Source organism: Pseudorca crassidens, chromosome 19, assembly GCF_039906515.1.
Source record: "Pseudorca crassidens isolate mPseCra1 chromosome 19, mPseCra1.hap1, whole genome shotgun sequence".
NCBI classification, from domain to species: Eukaryota; Metazoa; Chordata; class Mammalia; order Artiodactyla; family Delphinidae; genus Pseudorca; species Pseudorca crassidens.
Genome location: NC_090314.1, coordinates 24,486,314 through 24,513,515, shown reverse-complemented (window position 1 = coordinate 24,513,515; position 27,202 = coordinate 24,486,314). Strand labels below are relative to the sequence as shown.

The 27,202-nt window shown below is 69.0% G+C and overlaps 15 non-coding genes across 15 annotated transcripts; all 15 read right to left on the bottom strand.

The window, feature by feature from the left end:
• Nucleotides 1–329: 329 nt before the first annotated feature.
• Nucleotides 330–448, bottom strand: LOC137214147 (5S ribosomal RNA). The gene has a single exon (XR_010938769.1). It is a non-coding gene; the product is annotated as a 5S ribosomal RNA (ribosomal RNA).
• A 938-nt stretch (nucleotides 449–1,386) lies between these two features.
• LOC137214146 (5S ribosomal RNA) lies at nucleotides 1,387–1,505 on the bottom strand. Its single transcript, XR_010938768.1, has one exon. It is a non-coding gene; the product is annotated as a 5S ribosomal RNA (ribosomal RNA).
• Nucleotides 1,506–4,208: 2,703 nt separating this feature from the next.
• LOC137214145 (5S ribosomal RNA) lies at nucleotides 4,209–4,327 on the bottom strand. The gene has a single exon (XR_010938767.1). It is a non-coding gene; the product is annotated as a 5S ribosomal RNA (ribosomal RNA).
• Nucleotides 4,328–7,030: 2,703 nt separating this feature from the next.
• Nucleotides 7,031–7,149, bottom strand: LOC137214143 (5S ribosomal RNA). Its single transcript, XR_010938765.1, has one exon. It is a non-coding gene; the product is annotated as a 5S ribosomal RNA (ribosomal RNA).
• Nucleotides 7,150–8,087: 938 nt separating this feature from the next.
• LOC137214142 (5S ribosomal RNA) lies at nucleotides 8,088–8,206 on the bottom strand. Its single transcript, XR_010938763.1, has one exon. It is a non-coding gene; the product is annotated as a 5S ribosomal RNA (ribosomal RNA).
• A 2,703-nt stretch (nucleotides 8,207–10,909) lies between these two features.
• On the bottom strand, nucleotides 10,910–11,028 carry LOC137214141 (5S ribosomal RNA). Its single transcript, XR_010938762.1, has one exon. It is a non-coding gene; the product is annotated as a 5S ribosomal RNA (ribosomal RNA).
• A 938-nt stretch (nucleotides 11,029–11,966) lies between these two features.
• LOC137214140 (5S ribosomal RNA) lies at nucleotides 11,967–12,085 on the bottom strand. The gene has a single exon (XR_010938761.1). It is a non-coding gene; the product is annotated as a 5S ribosomal RNA (ribosomal RNA).
• Nucleotides 12,086–13,023: 938 nt separating this feature from the next.
• Nucleotides 13,024–13,142, bottom strand: LOC137213656 (5S ribosomal RNA). The gene has a single exon (XR_010938290.1). It is a non-coding gene; the product is annotated as a 5S ribosomal RNA (ribosomal RNA).
• A 2,703-nt stretch (nucleotides 13,143–15,845) lies between these two features.
• Nucleotides 15,846–15,964, bottom strand: LOC137214139 (5S ribosomal RNA). The gene has a single exon (XR_010938760.1). It is a non-coding gene; the product is annotated as a 5S ribosomal RNA (ribosomal RNA).
• Nucleotides 15,965–16,902: 938 nt separating this feature from the next.
• Nucleotides 16,903–17,021, bottom strand: LOC137213591 (5S ribosomal RNA). Its single transcript, XR_010938226.1, has one exon. It is a non-coding gene; the product is annotated as a 5S ribosomal RNA (ribosomal RNA).
• A 2,703-nt stretch (nucleotides 17,022–19,724) lies between these two features.
• LOC137214138 (5S ribosomal RNA) lies at nucleotides 19,725–19,843 on the bottom strand. The gene has a single exon (XR_010938759.1). It is a non-coding gene; the product is annotated as a 5S ribosomal RNA (ribosomal RNA).
• Nucleotides 19,844–21,745: 1,902 nt separating this feature from the next.
• Nucleotides 21,746–21,864, bottom strand: LOC137214137 (5S ribosomal RNA). The gene has a single exon (XR_010938757.1). It is a non-coding gene; the product is annotated as a 5S ribosomal RNA (ribosomal RNA).
• Nucleotides 21,865–22,802: 938 nt separating this feature from the next.
• Nucleotides 22,803–22,921, bottom strand: LOC137213590 (5S ribosomal RNA). The gene has a single exon (XR_010938225.1). It is a non-coding gene; the product is annotated as a 5S ribosomal RNA (ribosomal RNA).
• A 2,703-nt stretch (nucleotides 22,922–25,624) lies between these two features.
• Nucleotides 25,625–25,743, bottom strand: LOC137214136 (5S ribosomal RNA). Its single transcript, XR_010938756.1, has one exon. It is a non-coding gene; the product is annotated as a 5S ribosomal RNA (ribosomal RNA).
• Nucleotides 25,744–26,681: 938 nt separating this feature from the next.
• LOC137214135 (5S ribosomal RNA) lies at nucleotides 26,682–26,800 on the bottom strand. The gene has a single exon (XR_010938755.1). It is a non-coding gene; the product is annotated as a 5S ribosomal RNA (ribosomal RNA).
• Nucleotides 26,801–27,202: the final 402 nt, after the last annotated feature.

Here is a 27,202-nt window from a genome sequence, read left to right as displayed (position 1 = left end):
GGGTTCAGGGGATGTGGGCCTGTCCCCTTTCTTCTATCCCTGCCTTGATTCTCAGCCCCTCAGGAACCCAGGCCCTGACCCATCTCGCCTTTCCCCACAGACAAGCAAGCCAGCTGTGTAGGCACCCATCGCATGTGCATGCGCTGCTCCGTGGATCCCAAGAACCTGTGCTCAAGAGTTTCTTCCCACTTCTGCCATCGCCCAAGCTTCCTGCTCGGGCAGGTAAACCACCTTGCCTACTGCCTGCAGCGGGGCTCGGCGGGGGCGGAGCCGGCGGCCCCCCCGCCGCGGGCGAGTAAAGGAGAAGGCGGGCGGAGCGGGAGGCAAAAAGCCTACAGCACCCGGTATTCCCAGGCGGTCTCCCATCCAAGTACTAACCAGGCCCGACCCTGCTTAGCTTCCGAGATCAGACGAGATCGGGCGCGTTCAGGGTGGTATGGCCGTAGACGGGGGCGGGGGGCCGCGGGCGGCCTCTTGAGGCCCAGTTTCGCTGGCGCTGGCGCCTTAACGCCAGCCTTGCGGCCGGCCCGCCCCGGCAGGGCCCCCTCGCCCGCCCAGGCAGGGGGAACGGAGGTCTCGGGTATCGGGCGGCGGCGGAGGGTTTGGCGACCACCTCCCAGCCCAGGGCGGCCCTGACCCAGCAAACCCTTCGGCGCTTGGCGCCCCGCCCAAGATCCCGCACGTCGCTCACAGGGACGTGGCCCCGGAGGCTTCAGGGCCCGGGGCCCGCGGTCCCTTGGGCATCGGCCCTGCCCGCCCACGCGGCGCTAGGCGCAGCCCGGCCGCAGCCCGGGCCGGCCCTCCTGCCCGACAGCAGCCGGCCCGAAGCCACCGGGAGCCACCATTGAGTCGCCACGGCCCCTCAGCCCCGGCAAGGCCACCCTTGCCCCCACACCCCCCGCCGAGCTCAGGACCCCGCCCCTGGTGGCCGGCAGGCCCGGGGAAGCGGCCCCTGCCCTCGATCCCGCTCCCGCACCCAACCGCGGTGACACGCCAGAGGGGCGGGGTGGTGGTGGGGCGGGGCTTTTGTCGGAGGGAGCTGTGGAGGGACACACCGGCACACAGGTGGCGGCGCCGGGACTGGGCGCCGGTGGGGGCGGCCAGGTGCAGGTCGAGGGGCTCGCGGGCCGAAAGGACGGCAACTGGGCCCGCGGCGGAGTCTGGGTCCGGGCCAGCCACCCCGGGAGCGTCTGGGGTGCGGCTGCCTTCCAGGGCCGCCTTCTGGCCGCCTGGCCGGCCGGGCCGGCGGGGAGCGCCCCCGCCGGCGCGCGCCGTGGTGGGAGGGGCCTGAGGAGGTGGGGCCTGCAGCGCGGCCCGGCGGGGGCGGAGCCGGCGGCCCCAGCCGCGGGCGAGTAGAGGAGAAGGCGGGCGGAGCGGGAGGCAAAAAGCCTACAGCACCCGGTATTCCCAGGCGGTCTCCCATCCAAGTACTAACCAGGCCCGACCCTGCTTAGCTTCCGAGATCAGACGAGATCGGGCGCGTTCAGGGTGGTATGGCCGTAGACGGGGGCGGGGGGCCGCGGGCGGCCTCTTGAGGCCCAGTTTCGCTGGCGCTGGCGCCTTAACGCCAGCCTTGCGGCCGGCCCGCCCCGGCAGGGCCCCCTCGCCCGCCCAGGCAGGGGGAACGGAGGTCTCGGGTATCGGGCGGCGGCGGAGGGTTTGGCGACCACCTCCCAGCCCAGGGCGGCCCTGACCCAGCAAACCCTTCGGCGCTTGGCGCCCCGCCCAAGATCCCGCACGTCGCTCACAGGGACGTGGCCCCGGAGGCTTCAGGGCCCGGGGCCCGCGGTCCCTTGGGCATCGGCCCTGCCCGCCCACGCGGCGCTAGGCGCAGCCCGACCGCAGCCCGGGCCGGCCCTTCTGCCCGACAGCAGCTGGCCCGAAGCCACTGGGAGCCACCATTGAGTCGCCACGGCCCCTCAGCCCCGGCAAGGCCACCCTTGCCCCCACACCCCCCACCGAGCTCAGGACCCCGCCCCTGGTGGCCGGCAGGCCCGGGGAAGTGGCCCCTGCCCTCGATCCCGCACCCGCACCCGGCCGCGGTGACACGTCAGAGGGGCGGGGTGGTGGTGGGGCGGGGCTTTTGTCGGAGGGAGCTGTGGAGGGACACACCGGCACACAGGTGGCGGCGCCGGGGCTGGGCGCCGGTGGGGGAGGCCAGGTGCAGGTCGAGGGGCTCGCGGGCCGAAAGGACGGCAACTGGGCCCGCGGCGGAGTCTGGGTCTGGAGGGCTCTGAGCCTCCATCCGCTCTGGTGCCTCGGGTCTACCGGCCCGACGCCTGGTAGCGTGACACCCCACCGGCCCACAGACGTAGCCTCCCCAGCTGTGCTCACAGCGAGTCCAACCGCAGCCTGCATCCCTCCGCGGGACACTTGGATTACTCCCGCGATCCCCACGAGGTGCGGCACCCGGCGGCCGAATGGGCTGAGATCCTGCCCTTGCGGCGGCGCCCTGTGGCCACCTCCGCCTCCCTCACGGTACTGGCCGAGGCCTCGGACCAGCGGGCCCCGGCTCCCAGCTCAGCGCTGCTCCTCCGCCCCTCTCACCTCCTGCCCGACGTCCAGGCTACCGAGCACCCTCCACCCCCGCCCACCTTCATGCCACTCAGCCGGAACCCGGGAGGCAATGCCAACTACCAGGTGTATGACAGTCTGGTGCTGAAGCGGCAACCGCAGGAGGGCCAAGCGCGGGCCAACTCGCTGCTACCTTCCACCTCGGCCTCCAGGCCCTCTCTGCACGGGAGCCAGACTGGGAAAATGAACTTACCAGCAGCAAATGGGGGCAGGGGCAGGGGGCGGCAGGGCATGGAGAGAGGAATAAAGAGCGCCAGAGTCCAGGAAACATTGGTGGTCTGTGGCTTGGAAGCGCCACTACTTCTGCCAGCCTGGGTCCCTGCGCTTGGCTTCCTGCAATAAGAAGCCAGTGTCCCCTTCTTGGCCTGAGGGTCCCTTTGGTTTAGTGGCCACAGCTCTGCCAGCAGGCCCCTCCTGGTCCTATACCATGCACTAAGTACATCTGCAGCTGCAGACTCCAAACCCCTGGTCTCTGGGCACCTCCTCTGTGTCTCAGCTGTCCCTGTCCACAGAGAGCCTCATACAAGAAGTTGCTTCCAAACTGGGAGGTTCCACATCTGGGCAGGTCCAGCTCCAGGCCCAGTGAAGGGCATGAAGAAGGCTGAGGCTCTGGACTCCAGCCAGGCCTTCAGCAGGCCTCTGAGGCCAAGGTCTTCCTAGTCTCAAGAGGGGCCAAGAGACGCAATGTGTCATTTGAACAAGTGAGTCAGCGGGCGGTGAGCGAATGAATGACCGCTCGAGGGGATGTATGCCGGCCACCGGGCCCTGTTTGACTGTCCAGGCTCAGCTTACCTGACCCTGGTTACCAGGGAATGCCACTCTGGGCCCTCCTTTTCATCCCCCTCCCTCACTGTGACCTCACCACCTGCCCCATTATGACCCAGTCTGGCTCCCAGTTAAAACTGGAGGGCAGAGGGCCCAGGCAGTCCTGGGACCAACGGCCATGGGTGAGCGAAACTACTACCGAGCCGAGCCGTTCACTGGCCCCATCCCCAGGAAATGCCAGGAGCAAGGATACTCAATTCTTCTGATCCCGGTCAGCTTCATCTTGCTCAACGTGGGGATCAACATGGTGACTATGGTCAGGGCAGGATCTGTGCAGCGCGGCTGGGGGAGCCCTGGGGTCTTGAAGGGGCTGAGGTGGGAGGGCTGCTGGGGTGTGACCGGACAAGGGTTGGATTTCAGGGCTCACCCTGCTCCCGGCCTCCCCCCTCCCCTTCTTCCCTCAACTCTGGAGGCATCTGAAGAGATTCTTGCGGGCACTTTTCAATCGTATTTTCCACAAAGGTGAGTGGGCGCCGGCGTGGGTTCAGGGGATGTGGGCCTGTCCCCTTTCTTCTATCCCTGCCTTGATTCTCAGCCCCTCAGGAACCCAGGCCCTGACCCATCTCGCCTTTCCCCACAGACAAGCAAGCCAGCTGTGTAGGCACCCATTGCATGTGCATGCGCTGCTCCGTGGATCCCAAGAACCTGTGCTCAAGAGTTTCTTCCCACTTCTGCCATCGCCCAAGCTTCCTGCTCGGGCAGGTAAACCACCTTGCCTACTGCCTGCAGCGGGGCTCGGCGGGGGCGGAGCCGGCGGCCCCCCCGCCGCGGGCGAGTAAAGGAGAAGGCGGGCGGAGCGGGAGGCAAAAAGCCTACAGCACCCGGTATTCCCAGGCGGTCTCCCATCCAAGTACTAACCAGGCCCGACCCTGCTTAGCTTCCGAGATCAGACGAGATCGGGCGCGTTCAGGGTGGTATGGCCGTAGACGGGGGTGGGGGGCCGCGGGCGGCCTCTTGAGGCCCAGTTTCGCTGGCGCTGGCGCCTTAACGCCAGCCTGGCGGCCAGCCCGCCCCGGCAGGGCCCCCTCGCCCGCCCAGGCAGGGGGAACGGAGGTCTCGGGTATCGGGCGGCGGCGGAGGGTTTGGCGACCACCTCCCAGCCCAGGGCGGCCCTGACCCAGCAAACCCTTCGGCGCTTGGCGCCCCGCCCAAGATCCCGCACGTCGCTCACAGGGACGTGGCCCCGGAGGCTTCAGGGCCCGGGGCCCGCGGTCCCTTGGGCATCGGCCCTGCCCGCCCACGCGGCGCTAGGCGCAGCCCGACCGCAGCCCGGGCCGGCCCTTCTGCCCGACAGCAGCTGGCCCGAAGCCACTGGGAGCCACCATTGAGTCGCCACGGCCCCTCAGCCCCGGCAAGGCCACCCTTGCCCCCACACCCCCCACCGAGCTCAGGACCCCGCCCCTGGTGGCCGGCAGGCCCGGGGAAGTGGCCCCTGCCCTCGATCCCGCACCCGCACCCGGCCGCGGTGACACGTCAGAGGGGCGGGGTGGTGGTGGGGCGGGGCTTTTGTCGGAGGGAGCTGTGGAGGGACACACCGGCACACAGGTGGCGGCGCCGGGGCTGGGCGCCGGTGGGGGAGGCCAGGTGCAGGTCGAGGGGCTCGCGGGCCGAAAGGACGGCAACTGGGCCCGCGGCGGAGTCTGGGTCTGGAGGGCTCTGAGCCTCCATCCGCTCTGGTGCCTCGGGTCTACCGGCCCGACGCCTGGTAGCGTGACACCCCACCGGCCCACAGACGTAGCCTCCCCAGCTGTGCTCACAGCGAGTCCAACCGCAGCCTGCATCCCTCCGCGGGACACTTGGATTACTCCCGCGATCCCCACGAGGTGCGGCACCCGGCGGCCGAATGGGCTGAGATCCTGCCCTTGCGGCGGCGCCCTGTGGCCACCTCCGCCTCCCTCACGGTACTGGCCGAGGCCTCGGACCAGCGGGCCCCGGCTCCCAGCTCAGCGCTGCTCCTCCGCCCCTCTCACCTCCTGCCCGACGTCCAGGCTACCGAGCACCCTCCACCCCCGCCCACCTTCATGCCACTCAGCCGGAACCCGGGAGGCAATGCCAACTACCAGGTGTATGACAGTCTGGTGCTGAAGCGGCAACCGCAGGAGGGCCAAGCGCGGGCCAACTCGCTGCTACCTTCCACCTCGGCCTCCAGGCCCTCTCTGCACGGGAGCCAGACTGGGAAAATGAACTTACCAGCAGCAAATGGGGGCAGGGGCAGGGGGCGGCAGGGCATGGAGAGAGGAATAAAGAGCGCCAGAGTCCAGGAAACATTGGTGGTCTGTGGCTTGGAAGCGCCACTCCTTCTGCCAGCCTGGGTCCCTGCGCTTGGCTTCCTGCAATAAGAAGCCAGTGTCCCCTTCTTGGCCTGAGGGTCCCTTTGGTTTAGTGGCCACAGCTCTGCCAGCAGGCCCCTCCTGGTCCTATACCATGCACTAAGTACATCTGCAGCTGCAGACTCCAAACCCCTGGTCTCTGGGCACCTCCTCTGTGTCTCAGCTGTCCCTGTCCACAGAGAGCCTCATACAAGAAGTTGCTTCCAAACTGGGAGGTTCCACATCTGGGCAGGTCCAGCTCCAGGCCCAGTGAAGGGCATGAAGAAGGCTGAGGCTCTGGACTCCAGCCAGGCCTTCAGCAGGCCTCTGAGGCCAAGGTCTTCCTAGTCTCAAGAGGGGCCAAGAGACGCAATGTGTCATTTGAACAAGTGAGTCAGCGGGCGGTGAGCGAATGAATGACCGCTCGAGGGGATGTATGCCGGCCACCGGGCCCTGTTTGACTGTCCAGGCTCAGCTTACCTGACCCTGGTTACCAGGGAATGCCACTCTGGGCCCTCCTTTTCATCCCCCTCCCTCACTGTGACCTCACCACCTGCCCCATTATGACCCAGTCTGGCTCCCAGTTAAAACTGGAGGGCAGAGGGCCCAGGCAGTCCTGGGACCAACGGCCATGGGTGAGCGAAACTACTACCGAGCCGAGCCGTTCACTGGCCCCATCCCCAGGAAATGCCAGGAGCAAGGATACTCAATTCTTCTGATCCCGGTCAGCTTCATCTTGCTCAACGTGGGGATCAACATGGTGACTATGGTCAGGGCAGGATCTGTGCAGCGCGGCTGGGGGAGCCCTGGGGTCTTGAAGGGGCTGAGGTGGGAGGGCTGCTGGGGTGTGACCGGACAAGGGTTGGATTTCAGGGCTCACCCTGCTCCCGGCCTCCCCCCTCCCCTTCTTCCCTCAACTCTGGAGGCATCTGAAGAGATTCTTGCGGGCACTTTTCAATCGTATTTTCCACAAAGGTGAGTGGGCGCCGGCGTGGGTTCAGGGGATGTGGGCCTGTCCCCTTTCTTCTATCCCTGCCTTGATTCTCAGCCCCTCAGGAACCCAGGCCCTGACCCATCTCGCCTTTCCCCACAGACAAGCAAGCCAGCTGTGTAGGCACCCATTGCATGTGCATGCGCTGCTCCGTGGATCCCAAGAACCTGTGCTCAAGAGTTTCTTCCCACTTCTGCCATCGCCCAAGCTTCCTGCTCGGGCAGGTAAACCACCTTGCCTACTGCCTGCAGCGGGGCTCGGCGGGGGCGGAGCCGGCGGCCCCCCCGCCGCGGGCGAGTAAAGGAGAAGGCGGGCGGAGCGGGAGGCAAAAAGCCTACAGCACCCGGTATTCCCAGGCGGTCTCCCATCCAAGTACTAACCAGGCCCGACCCTGCTTAGCTTCCGAGATCAGACGAGATCGGGCGCGTTCAGGGTGGTATGGCCGTAGACGGGGGTGGGGGGCCGCGGGCGGCCTCTTGAGGCCCAGTTTCGCTGGCGCTGGCGCCTTAACGCCAGCCTGGCGGCCAGCCCGCCCCGGCAGGGCCCCCTCGCCCGCCCAGGCAGGGGGAACGGAGGTCTCGGGTATCGGGCGGCGGCGGAGGGTTTGGCGACCACCTCCCAGCCCAGGGCGGCCCTGACCCAGCAAACCCTTCGGCGCTTGGCGCCCCGCCCAAGATCCCGCACGTCGCTCACAGGGACGTGGCCCCGGAGGCTTCAGGGCCCGGGGCCCGCGGTCCCTTGGGCATCGGCCCTGCCCGCCCACGCGGCGCTAGGCGCAGCCCGGCCGCAGCCCGGGCCGGCCCTCCTGCCCGACAGCAGCCGGCCCGAAGCCACCGGGAGCCACCATTGAGTCGCCACGGCCCCTCAGCCCCGGCAAGGCCACCCTTGCCCCCACACCCCCCGCCGAGCTCAGGACCCCGCCCCTGGTGGCCGGCAGGCCCGGGGAAGCGGCCCCTGCCCTCGATCCCGCTCCCGCACCCGGCCGCGGTGACACGCCAGAGGGGCGGGGTGGTGGTGGGGCGGGGCTTTTGTCGGAGGGAGCTGTGGAGGGACACACCGGCACACAGGTGGCGGCGCCGGGACTGGGCGCCGGTGGGGGCGGCCAGGTGCAGGTCGAGGGGCTCGCGGGCCGAAAGGACGGCAACTGGGCCCGCGGCGGAGTCTGGGTCCGGGCCAGCCACCCCGGGAGCGTCTGGGGTGCGGCTGCCTTCCAGGGCCGCCTTCTGGCCGCCTGGCCGGCCGGGCCGGCGGGGAGCGCCCCCGCCGGCGCGCGCCGTGGTGGGAGGGGCCTGAGGAGGTGGGGCCTGCAGCGCGGCCCGGCGGGGGCGGAGCCGGCGGCCCCAGCCGCGGGCGAGTAGAGGAGAAGGCGGGCGGAGCGGGAGGCAAAAAGCCTACAGCACCCGGTATTCCCAGGCGGTCTCCCATCCAAGTACTAACCAGGCCCGACCCTGCTTAGCTTCCGAGATCAGACGAGATCGGGCGCGTTCAGGGTGGTATGGCCGTAGACGGGGGCGGGGGGCCGCGGGCGGCCTCTTGAGGCCCAGTTTCGCTGGCGCTGGCGCCTTAACGCCAGCCTTGCGGCCGGCCCGCCCCGGCAGGGCCCCCTCGCCCGCCCAGGCAGGGGGAACGGAGGTCTCGGGTATCGGGCGGCGGCGGAGGGTTTGGCGACCACCTCCCAGCCCAGGGCGGCCCTGACCCAGCAAACCCTTCGGCGCTTGGCGCCCCGCCCAAGATCCCGCACGTCGCTCACAGGGACGTGGCCCCGGAGGCTTCAGCACCCGGGGCCCGCGGTCCCTTGGGCATCGGCCCTGCCCGCCCACGCGGCGCTAGGCGCAGCCCGACCGCAGCCCGGGCCGGCCCTTCTGCCCGACAGCAGCTGGCCCGAAGCCACTGGGAGCCACCATTGAGTCGCCACGGCCCCTCAGCCCCGGCAAGGCCACCCTTGCCCCCACACCCCCCACCGAGCTCAGGACCCCGCCCCTGGTGGCCGGCAGGCCCGGGGAAGTGGCCCCTGCCCTCGATCCCGCACCCGCACCCGGCCGCGGTGACACGTCAGAGGGGCGGGGTGGTGGTGGGGCGGGGCTTTTGTCGGAGGGAGCTGTGGAGGGACACACCGGCACACAGGTGGCGGCGCCGGGGCTGGGCGCCGGTGGGGGAGGCCAGGTGCAGGTCGAGGGGCTCGCGGGCCGAAAGGACGGCAACTGGGCCCGCGGCGGAGTCTGGGTCTGGAGGGCTCTGAGCCTCCATCCGCTCTGGTGCCTCGGGTCTACCGGCCCGACGCCTGGTAGCGTGACACCCCACCGGCCCACAGACGTAGCCTCCCCAGCTGTGCTCACAGCGAGTCCAACCGCAGCCTGCATCCCTCCGCGGGACACTTGGATTACTCCCGCGATCCCCACGAGGTGCGGCACCCGGCGGCCGAATGGGCTGAGATCCTGCCCTTGCGGCGGCGCCCTGTGGCCACCTCCGCCTCCCTCACGGTACTGGCCGAGGCCTCGGACCAGCGGGCCCCGGCTCCCAGCTCAGCGCTGCTCCTCCGCCCCTCTCACCTCCTGCCCGACGTCCAGGCTACCGAGCACCCTCCACCCCCGCCCACCTTCATGCCACTCAGCCGGAACCCGGGAGGCAATGCCAACTACCAGGTGTATGACAGTCTGGTGCTGAAGCGGCAACCGCAGGAGGGCCAAGCGCGGGCCAACTCGCTGCTACCTTCCACCTCGGCCTCCAGGCCCTCTCTGCACGGGAGCCAGACTGGGAAAATGAACTTACCAGCAGCAAATGGGGGCAGGGGCAGGGGGCGGCAGGGCATGGAGAGAGGAATAAAGAGCGCCAGAGTCCAGGAAACATTGGTGGTCTGTGGCTTGGAAGCGCCACTACTTCTGCCAGCCTGGGTCCCTGCGCTTGGCTTCCTGCAATAAGAAGCCAGTGTCCCCTTCTTGGCCTGAGGGTCCCTTTGGTTTAGTGGCCACAGCTCTGCCAGCAGGCCCCTCCTGGTCCTATACCATGCACTAAGTACATCTGCAGCTGCAGACTCCAAACCCCTGGTCTCTGGGCACCTCCTCTGTGTCTCAGCTGTCCCTGTCCACAGAGAGCCTCATACAAGAAGTTGCTTCCAAACTGGGAGGTTCCACATCTGGGCAGGTCCAGCTCCAGGCCCAGTGAAGGGCATGAAGAAGGCTGAGGCTCTGGACTCCAGCCAGGCCTTCAGCAGGCCTCTGAGGCCAAGGTCTTCCTAGTCTCAAGAGGGGCCAAGAGACGCAATGTGTCATTTGAACAAGTGAGTCAGCGGGCGGTGAGCGAATGAATGACCGCTCGAGGGGATGTATGCCGGCCACCGGGCCCTGTTTGACTGTCCAGGCTCAGCTTACCTGACCCTGGTTACCAGGGAATGCCACTCTGGGCCCTCCTTTTCATCCCCCTCCCTCACTGTGACCTCACCACCTGCCCCATTATGACCCAGTCTGGCTCCCAGTTAAAACTGGAGGGCAGAGGGCCCAGGCAGTCCTGGGACCAACGGCCATGGGTGAGCGAAACTACTACCGAGCCGAGCCGTTCACTGGCCCCATCCCCAGGAAATGCCAGGAGCAAGGATACTCAATTCTTCTGATCCCGGTCAGCTTCATCTTGCTCAACGTGGGGATCAACATGGTGACTATGGTCAGGGCAGGATCTGTGCAGCGCGGCTGGGGGAGCCCTGGGGTCTTGAAGGGGCTGAGGTGGGAGGGCTGCTGGGGTGTGACCGGACAAGGGTTGGATTTCAGGGCTCACCCTGCTCCCGGCCTCCCCCCTCCCCTTCTTCCCTCAACTCTGGAGGCATCTGAAGAGATTCTTGCGGGCACTTTTCAATCGTATTTTCCACAAAGGTGAGTGGGCGCCGGCGTGGGTTCAGGGGATGTGGGCCTGTCCCCTTTCTTCTATCCCTGCCTTGATTCTCAGCCCCTCAGGAACCCAGGCCCTGACCCATCTCGCCTTTCCCCACAGACAAGCAAGCCAGCTGTGTAGGCACCCATTGCATGTGCATGCGCTGCTCCGTGGATCCCAAGAACCTGTGCTCAAGAGTTTCTTCCCACTTCTGCCATCGCCCAAGCTTCCTGCTCGGGCAGGTAAACCACCTTGCCTACTGCCTGCAGCGGGGCTCGGCGGGGGCGGAGCCGGCGGCCCCCCCGCCGCGGGCGAGTAAAGGAGAAGGCGGGCGGAGCGGGAGGCAAAAAGCCTACAGCACCCGGTATTCCCAGGCGGTCTCCCATCCAAGTACTAACCAGGCCCGACCCTGCTTAGCTTCCGAGATCAGACGAGATCGGGCGCGTTCAGGGTGGTATGGCCGTAGACGGGGGCGGGGGGCCGCGGGCGGCCTCTTGAGGCCCAGTTTCGCTGGCGCTGGCGCCTTAACGCCAGCCTTGCGGCCGGCCCGCCCCGGCAGGGCCCCCTCGCCCGCCCAGGCAGGGGGAACGGAGGTCTCGGGTATCGGGCGGCGGCGGAGGGTTTGGCGACCACCTCCCAGCCCAGGGCGGCCCTGACCCAGCAAACCCTTCGGCGCTTGGCGCCCCGCCCAAGATCCCGCACGTCGCTCACAGGGACGTGGCCCCGGAGGCTTCAGGGCCCGGGGCCCGCGGTCCCTTGGGCATCGGCCCTGCCCGCCCACGCGGCGCTAGGCGCAGCCCGGCCGCAGCCCGGGCCGGCCCTCCTGCCCGACAGCAGCCGGCCCGAAGCCACCGGGAGCCACCATTGAGTCGCCACGGCCCCTCAGCCCCGGCAAGGCCACCCTTGCCCCCACACCCCCCGCCGAGCTCAGGACCCCGCCCCTGGTGGCCGGCAGGCCCGGGGAAGCGGCCCCTGCCCTCGATCCCGCTCCCGCACCCGGCCGCGGTGACACGCCAGAGGGGCGGGGTGGTGGTGGGGCGGGGCTTTTGTCGGAGGGAGCTGTGGAGGGACACACCGGCACACAGGTGGCGGCGCCGGGGCTGGGCGCCGGTGGGGGCGGCCAGGTGCAGGTCGAGGGGCTCGCGGGCCGAAAGGACGGCAACTGGGCCCGCGGCGGAGTCTGGGTCCGGGCCAGCCACCCCGGGAGCGTCTGGGGTGCGGCTGCCTTCCAGGGCCGCCTTCTGGCCGCCTGGCCGGCCGGGCCGGCGGGGAGCGCCCCCGCCGGCGCGCGCCGTGGTGGGAGGGGCCTGAGGAGGTGGGGCCTGCAGCGCGGCCCGGCGGGGGCGGAGCCGGCGGCCCCAGCCGCGGGCGAGTAGAGGAGAAGGCGGGCGGAGCGGGAGGCAAAAAGCCTACAGCACCCGGTATTCCCAGGCGGTCTCCCATCCAAGTACTAACCAGGCCCGACCCTGCTTAGCTTCCGAGATCAGACGAGATCGGGCGCGTTCAGGGTGGTATGGCCGTAGACGGGGGCGGGGGGCCGCGGGCGGCCTCTTGAGGCCCAGTTTCGCTGGCGCTGGCGCCTTAACGCCAGCCTTGCGGCCGGCCCGCCCCGGCAGGGCCCCCTCGCCCGCCCAGGCAGGGGGAACGGAGGTCTCGGGTATCGGGCGGCGGCGGAGGGTTTGGCGACCACCTCCCAGCCCAGGGCGGCCCTGACCCAGCAAACCCTTCGGCGCTTGGCGCCCCGCCCAAGATCCCGCACGTCGCTCACAGGGACGTGGCCCCGGAGGCTTCAGGGCCCGGGGCCCGCGGTCCCTTGGGCATCGGCCCTGCCCGCCCACGCGGCGCTAGGCGCAGCCCGGCCGCAGCCCGGGCCGGCCCTCCTGCCCGACAGCAGCCGGCCCGAAGCCACCGGGAGCCACCATTGAGTCGCCACGGCCCCTCAGCCCCGGCAAGGCCACCCTTGCCCCCACACCCCCCGCCGAGCTCAGGACCCCGCCCCTGGTGGCCGGCAGGCCCGGGGAAGCGGCCCCTGCCCTCGATCCCGCTCCCGCACCCAACCGCGGTGACACGCCAGAGGGGCGGGGTGGTGGTGGGGCGGGGCTTTTGTCGGAGGGAGCTGTGGAGGGACACACCGGCACACAGGTGGCGGCGCCGGGGCTGGGCGCCGGTGGGGGCGGCCAGGTGCAGGTCGAGGGGCTCGCGGGCCGAAAGGACGGCAACTGGGCCCGCGGCGGAGTCTGGGTCCGGGCCAGCCACCCCGGGAGCGTCTGGGGTGCGACTGCCTTCCAGGGCCGCCTTCTGGCCGCCTAGCCGGCCGGGCCGGCGGGGAGCGCCCCCGCCGGCGCGCGCCGTGGTGGGAGGGGCCTGAGGAGGTGGGGCCTGCAGCGCGGCCCGGCGGGGGCGGAGCCGGCGGCCCCCGCCGCGGGCGAGTAAAGGAGAAGGCGGGCGCAGCGGGAGGCAAAAAGCCTACAGCAACCGGTATTCCCAGGCGGTCTCCCCTCCAAGTACTAACCAGGCCCGACCCTGCTTAGCTTCCGAGATCAGACGAGATCGGGCGCGTTCAGGGTGGTATGGCCGTAGACGGGGGCGGGGGGCCGCGGGCGGCCTCTTGAGGCCCAGTTTCGCTGGCGCTGGCGCCTTAACGCCAGCCTGGCGGCCAGCCCGCCCCGGCAGGGCCCCCTCGCCCGCCCAGGCAGGGGGAACGGAGGTCTCGGGTATCGGGCGGCGGCGGAGGGTTTGGCGACCACCTCCCAGCCCAGGGCGGCCCTGACCCAGCAAACCCTTCGGCGCTTGGCGCCCCGCCCAAGATCCCGCACGTCGCTCACAGGGACGTGGCCCCGGAGGCTTCAGGGCCCGGGGCCCGCGGTCCCTTGGGCATCGGCCCTGCCCGCCCACGCGGCGCTAGGCGCAGCCCGACCGCAGCCCGGGCCGGCCCTTCTGCCCGACAGCAGCTGGCCCGAAGCCACTGGGAGCCACCATTGAGTCGCCACGGCCCCTCAGCCCCGGCAAGGCCACCCTTGCCCCCACACCCCCCACCGAGCTCAGGACCCCGCCCCTGGTGGCCGGCAGGCCCGGGGAAGTGGCCCCTGCCCTCGATCCCGCACCCGCACCCGGCCGCGGTGACACGTCAGAGGGGCGGGGTGGTGGTGGGGCGGGGCTTTTGTCGGAGGGAGCTGTGGAGGGACACACCGGCACACAGGTGGCGGCGCCGGGGCTGGGCGCCGGTGGGGGAGGCCAGGTGCAGGTCGAGGGGCTCGCGGGCCGAAAGGACGGCAACTGGGCCCGCGGCGGAGTCTGGGTCTGGAGGGCTCTGAGCCTCCATCCGCTCTGGTGCCTCGGGTCTACCGGCCCGACGCCTGGTAGCGTGACACCCCACCGGCCCACAGACGTAGCCTCCCCAGCTGTGCTCACAGCGAGTCCAACCGCAGCCTGCATCCCTCCGCGGGACACTTGGATTACTCCCGCGATCCCCACGAGGTGCGGCACCCGGCGGCCGAATGGGCTGAGATCCTGCCCTTGCGGCGGCGCCCTGTGGCCACCTCCGCCTCCCTCACGGTACTGGCCGAGGCCTCGGACCAGCGGGCCCCGGCTCCCAGCTCAGCGCTGCTCCTCCGCCCCTCTCACCTCCTGCCCGACGTCCAGGCTACCGAGCACCCTCCACCCCCGCCCACCTTCATGCCACTCAGCCGGAACCCGGGAGGCAATGCCAACTACCAGGTGTATGACAGTCTGGTGCTGAAGCGGCAACCGCAGGAGGGCCAAGCGCGGGCCAACTCGCTGCTACCTTCCACCTCGGCCTCCAGGCCCTCTCTGCACGGGAGCCAGACTGGGAAAATGAACTTACCAGCAGCAAATGGGGGCAGGGGCAGGGGGCGGCAGGGCATGGAGAGAGGAATAAAGAGCGCCAGAGTCCAGGAAACATTGGTGGTCTGTGGCTTGGAAGCGCCACTACTTCTGCCAGCCTGGGTCCCTGCGCTTGGCTTCCTGCAATAAGAAGCCAGTGTCCCCTTCTTGGCCTGAGGGTCCCTTTGGTTTAGTGGCCACAGCTCTGCCAGCAGGCCCCTCCTGGTCCTATACCATGCACTAAGTACATCTGCAGCTGCAGACTCCAAACCCCTGGTCTCTGGGCACCTCCTCTGTGTCTCAGCTGTCCCTGTCCACAGAGAGCCTCATACAAGAAGTTGCTTCCAAACTGGGAGGTTCCACATCTGGGCAGGTCCAGCTCCAGGCCCAGTGAAGGGCATGAAGAAGGCTGAGGCTCTGGACTCCAGCCAGGCCTTCAGCAGGCCTCTGAGGCCAAGGTCTTCCTAGTCTCAAGAGGGGCCAAGAGACGCAATGTGTCATTTGAACAAGTGAGTCAGCGGGCGGTGAGCGAATGAATGACCGCTCGAGGGGATGTATGCCGGCCACCGGGCCCTGTTTGACTGTCCAGGCTCAGCTTACCTGACCCTGGTTACCAGGGAATGCCACTCTGGGCCCTCCTTTTCATCCCCCTCCCTCACTGTGACCTCACCACCTGCCCCATTATGACCCAGTCTGGCTCCCAGTTAAAACTGGAGGGCAGAGGGCCCAGGCAGTCCTGGGACCAACGGCCATGGGTGAGCGAAACTACTACCGAGCCGAGCCGTTCACTGGCCCCATCCCCAGGAAATGCCAGGAGCAAGGATACTCAATTCTTCTGATCCCGGTCAGCTTCATCTTGCTCAACGTGGGGATCAACATGGTGACTATGGTCAGGGCAGGATCTGTGCAGCGCGGTTGGGGGAGCCCTGGGGTCTTGAAGGGGCTGAGGTGGGAGGGCTGCTGGGGTGTGACCGGACAAGGGTTGGATTTCAGGGCTCACCCTGCTCCCGGCCTCCCCCCTCCCCTTCTTCCCTCAACTCTGGAGGCATCTGAAGAGATTCTTGAGGGCACTTTTCAATCGTATTTTCCACAAAGGTGAGTGGGCGCCGGCGTGGGTTCAGGGGATGTGGGCCTGTCCCCTTTCTTCTATCCCTGCCTTGATTCTCAGCCCCTCAGGAACCCAGGCCCTGACCCATCTCGCCTTTCCCCACAGACAAGCAAGCCAGCTGTGTAGGCACCCATTGCATGTGCATGCGCTGCTCCGTGGATCCCAAGAACCTGTGCTCAAGAGTTTCTTCCCACTTCTGCCATCGCCCAAGCTTCCTGCTCGGGCAGGTAAACCACCTTGCCTACTGCCTGCAGCGGGGCTCGGCGGGGGCGGAGCCGGCGGCCCCCCCGCCGCGGGCGAGTAAAGGAGAAGGCGGGCGGAGCGGGAGGCAAAAAGCCTACAGCACCCGGTATTCCCAGGCGGTCTCCCATCCAAGTACTAACCAGGCCCGACCCTGCTTAGCTTCCGAGATCAGACGAGATCGGGCGCGTTCAGGGTGGTATGGCCGTAGACGGGGGTGGGGGGCCGCGGGCGGCCTCTTGAGGCCCAGTTTCGCTGGCGCTGGCGCCTTAACGCCAGCCTGGCGGCCAGCCCGCCCCGGCAGGGCCCCCTCGCCCGCCCAGGCAGGGGGAACGGAGGTCTCGGGTATCGGGCGGCGGCGGAGGGTTTGGCGACCACCTCCCAGCCCAGGGCGGCCCTGACCCAGCAAACCCTTCGGCGCTTGGCGCCCCGCCCAAGATCCCGCACGTCGCTCACAGGGACGTGGCCCCGGAGGCTTCAGGGCCCGGGGCCCGCGGTCCCTTGGGCATCGGCCCTGCCCGCCCACGCGGCGCTAGGCGCAGCCCGGCCGCAGCCCGGGCCGGCCCTCCTGCCCGACAGCAGCCGGCCCGAAGCCACCGGGAGCCACCATTGAGTCGCCACGGCCCCTCAGCCCCGGCAAGGCCACCCTTGCCCCCACACCCCCCGCCGAGCTCAGGACCCCGCCCCTGGTGGCCGGCAGGCCCGGGGAAGCGGCCCCTGCCCTCGATCCCGCTCCCGCACCCGGCCGCGGTGACACGCCAGAGGGGCGGGGTGGTGGTGGGGCGGGGCTTTTGTCGGAGGGAGCTGTGGAGGGACACACCGGCACACAGGTGGCGGCGCCGGGGCTGGGCGCCGGTGGGGGCGGCCAGGTGCAGGTCGAGGGGCTCGCGGGCCGAAAGGACGGCAACTGGGCCCGCGGCGGAGTCTGGGTCCGGGCCAGCCACCCCGGGAGCGTCTGGGGTGCGACTGCCTTCCAGGGCCGCCTTCTGGCCGCCTAGCCGGCCGGGCCGGCGGGGAGCGCCCCCGCCGGCGCGCGCCGTGGTGGGAGGGGCCTGAGGAGGTGGGGCCTGCAGCGCGGCCCGGCGGGGGCGGAGCCGGCGGCCCCCGCCGCGGGCGAGTAAAGGAGAAGGCGGGCGCAGCGGGAGGCAAAAAGCCTACAGCAACCGGTATTCCCAGGCGGTCTCCCATCCAAGTACTAACCAGGCCCGACCCTGCTTAGCTTCCGAGATCAGACGAGATCGGGCGCGTTCAGGGTGGTATGGCCGTAGACGGGGGCGGGGGGCCGCGGGCGGCCTCTTGAGGCCCAGTTTCGCTGGCGCTGGCGCCTTAACGCCAGCCTGGCGGCCAGCCCGCCCCGGCAGGGCCCCCTCGCCCGCCCAGGCAGGGGGAACGGAGGTCTCGGGTATCGGGCGGCGGCGGAGGGTTTGGCGACCACCTCCCAGCCCAGGGCGGCCCTGACCCAGCAAACCCTTCGGCGCTTGGCGCCCCGCCCAAGATCCCGCACGTCGCTCACAGGGACGTGGCCCCGGAGGCTTCAGGGCCCGGGGCCCGCGGTCCCTTGGGCATCGGCCCTGCCCGCCCACGCGGCGCTAGGCGCAGCCCGACCGCAGCCCGGGCCGGCCCTTCTGCCCGACAGCAGCTGGCCCGAAGCCACTGGGAGCCACCATTGAGTCGCCACGGCCCCTCAGCCCCGGCAAGGCCACCCTTGCCCCCACACCCCCCACCGAGCTCAGGACCCCGCCCCTGGTGGCCGGCAGGCCCGGGGAAGTGGCCCCTGCCCTCGATCCCGCACCCGCACCCGGCCGCGGTGACACGTCAGAGGGGCGGGGTGGTGGTGGGGCGGGGCTTTTGTCGGAGGGAGCTGTGGAGGGACACACCGGCACACAGGTGGCGGCGCCGGGGCTGGGCGCCGGTGGGGGAGGCCAGGTGCAGGTCGAGGGGCTCGCGGGCCGAAAGGACGGCAACTGGGCCCGCGGCGGAGTCTGGGTCTGGAGGGCTCTGAGCCTCCATCCGCTCTGGTGCCTCGGGTCTACCGGCCCGACGCCTGGTAGCGTGACACCCCACCGGCCCACAGACGTAGCCTCCCCAGCTGTGCTCACAGCGAGTCCAACCGCAGCCTGCATCCCTCCGCGGGACACTTGGATTACTCCCGCGATCCCCACGAGGTGCGGCACCCGGCGGCCGAATGGGCTGAGATCCTGCCCTTGCGGCGGCGCCCTGTGGCCACCTCCGCCTCCCTCACGGTACTGGCCGAGGCCTCGGACCAGCGGGCCCCGGCTCCCAGCTCAGCGCTGCTCCTCCGCCCCTCTCACCTCCTGCCCGACGTCCAGGCTACCGAGCACCCTCCACCCCCGCCCACCTTCATGCCACTCAGCCGGAACCCGGGAGGCAATGCCAACTACCAGGTGTATGACAGTCTGGTGCTGAAGCGGCAACCGCAGGAGGGCCAAGCGCGGGCCAACTCGCTGCTACCTTCCACCTCGGCCTCCAGGCCCTCTCTGCACGGGAGCCAGACTGGGAAAATGAACTTACCAGCAGCAAATGGGGGCAGGGGCAGGGGGCGGCAGGGCATGGAGAGAGGAATAAAGAGCGCCAGAGTCCAGGAAACATTGGTGGTCTGTGGCTTGGAAGCGCCACTACTTCTGCCAGCCTGGGTCCCTGCGCTTGGCTTCCTGCAATAAGAAGCCAGTGTCCCCTTCTTGGCCTGAGGGTCCCTTTGGTTTAGTGGCCACAGCTCTGCCAGCAGGCCCCTCCTGGTCCTATACCATGCACTAAGTACATCTGCAGCTGCAGACTCCAAACCCCTGGTCTCTGGGCACCTCCTCTGTGTCTCAGCTGTCCCTGTCCACAGAGAGCCTCATACAAGAAGTTGCTTCCAAACTGGGAGGTTCCACATCTGGGCAGGTCCAGCTCCAGGCCCAGTGAAGGGCATGAAGAAGGCTGAGGCTCTGGACTCCAGCCAGGCCTTCAGCAGGCCTCTGAGGCCAAGGTCTTCCTAGTCTCAAGAGGGGCCAAGAGACGCAATGTGTCATTTGAACAAGTGAGTCAGCGGGCGGTGAGCGAATGAATGACCGCTCGAGGGGATGTATGCCGGCCACCGGGCCCTGTTTGACTGTCCAGGCTCAGCTTACCTGACCCTGGTTACCAGGGAATGCCACTCTGGGCCCTCCTTTTCATCCCCCTCCCTCACTGTGACCTCACCACCTGCCCAATTATGACCCAGTCTGGCTCCCAGTTAAAACTGGAGGGCAGAGGGCCCAGGCAGTCCTGGGACCAACGGCCATGGGTGAGCGAAACTACTACCGAGCCGAGCCGTTCACTGGCCCCATCCCCAGGAAATGCCAGGAGCAAGGATACTCAATTCTTCTGATCCCGGTCAGCTTCATCTTGCTCAACGTGGGGATCAACATGGTGACTATGGTCAGGGCAGGATCTGTGCAGCGCGGCTGGGGGAGCCCTGGGGTCTTGAAGGGGCTGAGGTGGGAGGGCTGCTGGGGTGTGACCGGACAAGGGTTGGATTTCAGGGCTCACCCTGCTCCCGGCCTCCCCCCTCCCCTTCTTCCCTCAACTCTGGAGGCATCTGAAGAGATTCTTGCGGGCACTTTTCAATCGTATTTTCCACAAAGGTGAGTGGGCGCCGGCGTGGGTTCAGGGGATGTGGGCCTGTCCCCTTTCTTCTATCCCTGCCTTGATTCTCAGCCCCTCAGGAACCCAGGCCCTGACCCATCTCGCCTTTCCCCACAGACAAGCAAGCCAGCTGTGTAGGCACCCATCGCATGTGCATGCGCTGCTCCGTGGATCCCAAGAACCTGTGCTCAAGAGTTTCTTCCCACTTCTGCCATCGCCCAAGCTTCCTGCTCGGGCAGGTAAACCACCTTGCCTACTGCCTGCAGCGGGGCTCGGCGGGGGCGGAGCCGGCGGCCCCCCCGCCGCGGGCGAGTAAAGGAGAAGGCGGGCGGAGCGGGAGGCAAAAAGCCTACAGCACCCGGTATTCCCAGGCGGTCTCCCATCCAAGTACTAACCAGGCCCGACCCTGCTTAGCTTCCGAGATCAGACGAGATCGGGCGCGTTCAGGGTGGTATGGCCGTAGACGGGGGCGGGGGGCCGCGGGCGGCCTCTTGAGGCCCAGTTTCGCTGGCGCTGGCGCCTTAACGCCAGCCTGGCGGCCAGCCCGCCCCGGCAGGGCCCCCTCGCCCGCCCAGGCAGGGGGAACGGAGGTCTCGGGTATCGGGCGGCGGCGGAGGGTTTGGCGACCACCTCCCAGCCCAGGGCGGCCCTGACCCAGCAAACCCTTCGGCGCTTGGCGCCCCGCCCAAGATCCCGCACGTCGCTCACAGGGACGTGGCCCCGGAGGCTTCAGGGCCCGGGGCCCGCGGTCCCTTGGGCATCGGCCCTGCCCGCCCACGCGGCGCTAGGCGCAGCCCGGCCGCAGCCCGGGCCGGCCCTCCTGCCCGACAGCAGCCGGCACGAAGCCACCGGGAGCCTCCATTGAGTCGCCACGGCCCCTCAGCCCCGGCAAGGCCACCCTTGCCCCCACACCCCCCGCCGAGCTCAGGACCCCGCCCCTGGTGGCCGGCAGGCCCGGGGAAGCGGCCCCTGCCCTCGATCCCGCTCCCGAACCCGGGAAACATTGGTGGTCTGTGGCTTGGAAGCGCCACTCCTTCTGCCAGCCTGGGTCCCTGCGCTTGGCTTCCTGCAATAAGAAGCCAGTGTCCCCTTCTTGGCCTGAGGGTCCCTTTGGTTTAGTGGCCACAGTTCTGCCAGCAGGCCCCTCCTGGTCCTATACCATGCACTAAGTACATCTGCAGCTGCAGATTCCAAACCCCTGGTCTCTGGGCACCTCCTCTGTGTCTCAGCTGTCCCTGTCCACAGAGAGCCTCATACAAGAAGTTGCTTCCAAACTGGGAGGTTCCACATCTGGGCAGGTCCAGCTCCAGGCCCAGTGAAGGGCATGAAGAAGGCTGAGGCTCTGGACTCCAGCCAGGCCTTCAGCAGGCCTCTGAGGCCAAGGTCTTCCTAGTCTCAAGAGGGGCCAAGAGACACAATGTGTCATTTGAACAAGTGAGTCAGCGGGCGGTGAGCGAATGAATGACCGCTCGAGGGGATGTATGCCGGCCACCGGGCCCTGTTTGACTGTCCAGGCTCAGCTTACCTGACCCTGGTTACCAGGGAATGCCACTCTGGGCCCTCCTTTTCATCCCCCTCCCTCACTGTGACCTCACCACCTGCCCCATTATGACCCAGTCTGGCTCCCAGTTAAAACTGGAGGGCAGAGGGCCCAGGCAGTCCTGGGACCAACGGCCATGGGTGAGCGAAACTACTACCGAGCCGAGCCGTTCACTGGCCCCATCCCCAGGAAATGCCAGGAGCAAGGATACTCAATTCTTCTGATCCCGGTCAGCTTCATCTTGCTCAACGTGGGGATCAACATGGTGACTATGGTCAGGGCAGGATCTGTGCAGCGCGGCTGGGGGAGCCCTGGGGTCTTGAAGGGGCTGAGGTGGGAGGGCTGCTGGGGTGTGACCGGACAAGGGTTGGATTTCAGGGCTCACCCTGCTCCCGGCCTCCCCCCTCCCCTTCTTCCCTCAACTCTGGAGGCATCTGAAGAGATTCTTGAGGGCACTTTTCAATCGTATTTTCCACAAAGGTGAGTGGGCGCCGGCGTGGGTTCAGGGGATGTGGGCCTGTCCCCTTTCTTCTATCCCTGCCTTGATTCTCAGCCCCTCAGGAACCCAGGCCCTGACCCATCTCGCCTTTCCCCACAGACAAGCAAGCCAGCTGTGTAGGCACCCATCGCATGTGCATGCGCTGCTCCGTGGATCCCAAGAACCTGTGCTCAACAGTTTCTTCCCACTTCTGCCATCGTCCAAGCTTCCTGCTCGGGCAGGTAAACCACCTTGCCTACTGCCTGCAGCGGGGCACGGCGGGAGCGGAGCCGGCGGCCCCCCCGCCGCGGGCGAGTAAAGGAGAAGGCGGGCGGAGCGGGAGGCAAAAAGCCTACAGCACCCGGTATTCCCAGGCGGTCTCCCATCCAAGTACTAACCAGGCCCGACCCTGCTTAGCTTCCGAGATCAGACGAGATCGGGCGCGTTCAGGGTGGTATGGCCGTAGACGGGGGCGGGGGGCCGCGGGCGGCCTCTTGAGGCCCAGTTTCGCTGGCGCTGGCGCCTTAACGCCAGCCTGGCGGCCAGCCCGCCCCGGCAGGGCCCCCTCGCCCGCCCAGGCAGGGGGAACGGAGGTCTCGGGTATCGGGCGGCGGCGGAGGGTTTGGCGACCACCTCCCAGCCCAGGGCGGCCCTGACCCAGCAAACCCTTCGGCGCTTGGCGCCCCGCCCAAGATCCCGCACGTCGCTCACAGGGACGTGGCCCCGGAGGCTTCAGGGCCCGGGGCCCGCGGTCCCTTGGGCATCGGCCCTGCCCGCCCACGCGGCGCTAGGCGCAGCCCGGCCGCAGCCCGGGCCGGCCCTCCTGCCCGACAGCAGCCGGCCCGAAGCCACCGCGAGCCTCCATTGAGTCGCCACGGCCCCTCAGCCCCGGCAAGGCCACCCTTGCCCCCACACCCCCCGCCGAGCTCAGGACCCCGCCCCTGGTGGCCGGCAGGCCCGGGGAAGCGGCCCCTGCCCTCGATCCCGCTCCCGCACCCGGCCGCGGTGACACGCCAGAGGGGCGGGGTGGTGGTGGGGCGGGGCTTTTGTCGGAGGGAGCTGTGGAGGGACACACCGGCACACAGGTGGCGGCGCCGGGGCTGGGCGCCGGTGGGGGCGGCCAGGTGCAGGTCGAGGGGCTCGCGGGCCGAAAGGACGGCAACTGGGCCCGCGGCGGAGTCTGGGTCCGGGCCAGCCACCCCGGGAGCGTCTGGGGTGCGACTGCCTTCCAGGGCCGCCTTCTGGCCGCCTAGCCGGCCGGGCCGGCGGGGAGCGCCCCCGCCGGCGCGCGCCGTGGTGGGAGGGGCCTGAGGAGGTGGGGCCTGCAGCGCGGCCCGGCGGGGGCGGAGCCGGCGGCCCCCGCCGCGGGCGAGTAAAGGAGAAGGCGGGCGCAGCGGGAGGCAAAAAGCCTACAGCAACCGGTATTCCCAGGCGGTCTCCCATCCAAGTACTAACCAGGCCCGACCCTGCTTAGCTTCCGAGATCAGACGAGATCGGGCGCGTTCAGGGTGGTATGGCCGTAGACGGGGGCGGGGGGCCGCGGGCGGCCTCTTGAGGCCCAGTTTCGCTGGCGCTGGCGCCTTAACGCCAGCCTGGCGGCCAGCCCGCCCCGGCAGGGCCCCCTCGCCCGCCCAGGCAGGGGGAACGGAGGTCTCGGGTATCGGGCGGCGGCGGAGGGTTTGGCGACCACCTCCCAGCCCAGGGCGGCCCTGACCCAGCAAACCCTTCGGCGCTTGGCGCCCCGCCCAAGATCCCGCACGTCGCTCACAGGGACGTGGCCCCGGAGGCTTCAGGGCCCGGGGCCCGCGGTCCCTTGGGCATCGGCCCTGCCCGCCCACGCGGCGCTAGGCGCAGCCCGACCGCAGCCCGGGCCGGCCCTTCTGCCCGACAGCAGCTGGCCCGAAGCCACTGGGAGCCACCATTGAGTCGCCACGGCCCCTCAGCCCCGGCAAGGCCACCCTTGCCCCCACACCCCCCACCGAGCTCAGGACCCCGCCCCTGGTGGCCGGCAGGCCCGGGGAAGTGGCCCCTGCCCTCGATCCCGCACCCGCACCCGGCCGCGGTGACACGTCAGAGGGGCGGGGTGGTGGTGGGGCGGGGCTTTTGTCGGAGGGAGCTGTGGAGGGACACACCGGCACACAGGTGGCGGCGCCGGGGCTGGGCGCCGGTGGGGGAGGCCAGGTGCAGGTCGAGGGGCTCGCGGGCCGAAAGGACGGCAACTGGGCCCGCGGCGGAGTCTGGGTCTGGAGGGCTCTGAGCCTCCATCCGCTCTGGTGCCTCGGGTCTACCGGCCCGACGCCTGGTAGCGTGACACCCCACCGGCCCACAGACGTAGCCTCCCCAGCTGTGCTCACAGCGAGTCCAACCGCAGCCTGCATCCCTCCGCGGGACACTTGGATTACTCCCGCGATCCCCACGAGGTGCGGCACCCGGCGGCCGAATGGGCTGAGATCCTGCCCTTGCGGCGGCGCCCTGTGGCCACCTCCGCCTCCCTCACGGTACTGGCCGAGGCCTCGGACCAGCGGGCCCCGGCTCCCAGCTCAGCGCTGCTCCTCCGCCCCTCTCACCTCCTGCCCGACGTCCAGGCTACCGAGCACCCTCCACCCCCGCCCACCTTCATGCCACTCAGCCGGAACCCGGGAGGCAATGCCAACTACCAGGTGTATGACAGTCTGGTGCTGAAGCGGCAACCGCAGGAGGGCCAAGCGCGGGCCAACTCGCTGCTACCTTCCACCTCGGCCTCCAGGCCCTCTCTGCACGGGAGCCAGACTGGGAAAATGAACTTACCAGCAGCAAATGGGGGCAGGGGCAGGGGGCGGCAGGGCATGGAGAGAGGAATAAAGAGCGCCAGAGTCCAGGAAACATTGGTGGTCTGTGGCTTGGAAGCGCCACTCCTTCTGCCAGCCTGGGTCCCTGCGCTTGGCTTCCTGCAATAAGAAGCCAGTGTCCCCTTCTTGGCCTGAGGGTCCCTTTGGTTTAGTGGCCACAGCTCTGCCAGCAGGCCCCTCCTGGTCCTATACCATGCACTAAGTACATCTGCAGCTGCAGACTCCAAACCCCTGGTCTCTGGGCACCTCCTCTGTGTCTCAGCTGTCCCTGTCCACAGAGAGCCTCATACAAGAAGTTGCTTCCAAACTGGGAGGTTCCACATCTGGGCAGGTCCAGCTCCAGGCCCAGTGAAGGGCATGAAGAAGGCTGAGGCTCTGGACTCCAGCCAGGCCTTCAGCAGGCCTCTGAGGCCAAGGTCTTCCTAGTCTCAAGAGGGGCCAAGAGACGCAATGTGTCATTTGAACAAGTGAGTCAGCGGGCGGTGAGCGAATGAATGACCGCTCGAGGGGATGTATGCCGGCCACCGGGCCCTGTTTGACTGTCCAGGCTCAGCTTACCTGACCCTGGTTACCAGGGAATGCCACTCTGGGCCCTCCTTTTCATCCCCCTCCCTCACTGTGACCTCACCACCTGCCCCATTATGACCCAGTCTGGCTCCCAGTTAAAACTGGAGGGCAGAGGGCCCAGGCAGTCCTGGGACCAACGGCCATGGGTGAGCGAAACTACTACCGAGCCGAGCCGTTCACTGGCCCCATCCCCAGGAAATGCCAGGAGCAAGGATACTCAATTCTTCTGATCCCGGTCAGCTTCATCTTGCTCAACGTGGGGATCAACATGGTGACTATGGTCAGGGCAGGATCTGTGCAGCGCGGCTGGGGGAGCCCTGGGGTCTTGAAGGGGCTGAGGTGGGAGGGCTGCTGGGGTGTGACCGGACAAGGGTTGGATTTCAGGGCTCACCCTGCTCCCGGCCTCCCCCCTCCCCTTCTTCCCTCAACTCTGGAGGCATCTGAAGAGATTCTTGCGGGCACTTTTCAATCGTATTTTCCACAAAGGTGAGTGGGCGCCGGCGTGGGTTCAGGGGATGTGGGCCTGTCCCCTTTCTTCTATCCCTGCCTTGATTCTCAGCCCCTCAGGAACCCAGGCCCTGACCCATCTCGCCTTTCCCCACAGACAAGCAAGCCAGCTGTGTAGGCACCCATTGCATGTGCATGCGCTGCTCCGTGGATCCCAAGAACCTGTGCTCAAGAGTTTCTTCCCACTTCTGCCATCGCCCAAGCTTCCTGCTCGGGCAGGTAAACCACCTTGCCTACTGCCTGCAGCGGGGCTCGGCGGGGGCGGAGCCGGCGGCCCCCCCGCCGCGGGCGATTAAAGGAGAAGGCGGGCGGAGCGGGAGGCAAAAAGCCTACAGCACCCGGTATTCCCAGGCGGTCTCCCATCCAAGTACTAACCAGGCCCGACCCTGCTTAGCTTCCGAGATCAGACGAGATCGGGCGCGTTCAGGGTGGTATGGCCGTAGACGGGGGTGGGGGGCCGCGGGCGGCCTCTTGAGGCCCAGTTTCGCTGGCGCTGGCGCCTTAACGCCAGCCTGGCGGCCAGCCCGCCCCGGCAGGGCCCCCTCGCCCGCCCAGGCAGGGGGAACGGAGGTCTCGGGTATCGGGCGGCGGCGGAGGGTTTGGCGACCACCTCCCAGCCCAGGGCGGCCCTGACCCAGCAAACCCTTCGGCGCTTGGCGCCCCGCCCAAGATCCCGCACGTCGCTCACAGGGACGTGGCCCCGGAGGCTTCAGGGCCCGGGGCCCGCGGTCCCTTGGGCATCGGCCCTGCCCGCCCACGCGGCGCTAGGCGCAGCCCGGCCGCAGCCCGGGCCGGCCCTCCTGCCCGACAGCAGCCGGCCCGAAGCCACCGGGAGCCACCATTGAGTCGCCACGTCCCCTCAGCCCCGGCAAGGCCACCCTTGCCCCCACACCCCCCGCCGAGCTCAGGACCCCGCCCCTGGTGGCCGGCAGGCCCGGGGAAGCGGCCCCTGCCCTCGATCCCGCTCCCGCACCCGGCCGCGGTGACACGCCAGAGGGGCGGGGTGGTGGTGGGGCGGGGCTTTTGTCGGAGGGAGCTGTGGAGGGACACACCGGCACACAGGTGGCGGCGCCGGGGCTGGGCGCCGGTGGGGGCGGCCAGGTGCAGGTCGAGGGGCTCGCGGGCCGAAAGGACGGCAACTGGGCCCGCGGCGGAGTCTGGGTCCGGGCCAGCCACCCCGGGAGCGTCTGGGGTGCGGCTGCCTTCCAGGGCCGCCTTCTGGCCGCCTGGCCGGCCGGGCCGGCGGGGAGCGCCCCCGCCGGCGCGCGCCGTGGTGGGAGGGGCCTGAGGAGGTGGGGCCTGCAGCGCGGCCCGGCGGGGGCGGAGCCGGCGGCCCCAGCCGCGGGCGAGTAGAGGAGAAGGCGGGCGGAGCGGGAGGCAAAAAGCCTACAGCACCCGGTATTCCCAGGCGGTCTCCCATCCAAGTACTAACCAGGCCCGACCCTGCTTAGCTTCCGAGATCAGACGAGATCGGGCGCGTTCAGGGTGGTATGGCCGTAGACGGGGGCGGGGGGCCGCGGGCGGCCTCTTGAGGCCCAGTTTCGCTGGCGCTGGCGCCTTAACGCCAGCCTTGCGGCCGGCCCGCCCCGGCAGGGCCCCCTCGCCCGCCCAGGCAGGGGGAACGGAGGTCTCGGGTATCGGGCGGCGGCGGAGGGTTTGGCGACCACCTCCCAGCCCAGGGCGGCCCTGACCCAGCAAACCCTTCGGCGCTTGGCGCCCCGCCCAAGATCCCGCACGTCGCTCACAGGGACGTGGCCCCGGAGGCTTCAGCACCCGGGGCCCGCGGTCCCTTGGGCATCGGCCCTGCCCGCCCACGCGGCGCTAGGCGCAGCCCGACCGCAGCCCGGGCCGGCCCTTCTGCCCGACAGCAGCTGGCCCGAAGCCACTGGGAGCCACCATTGAGT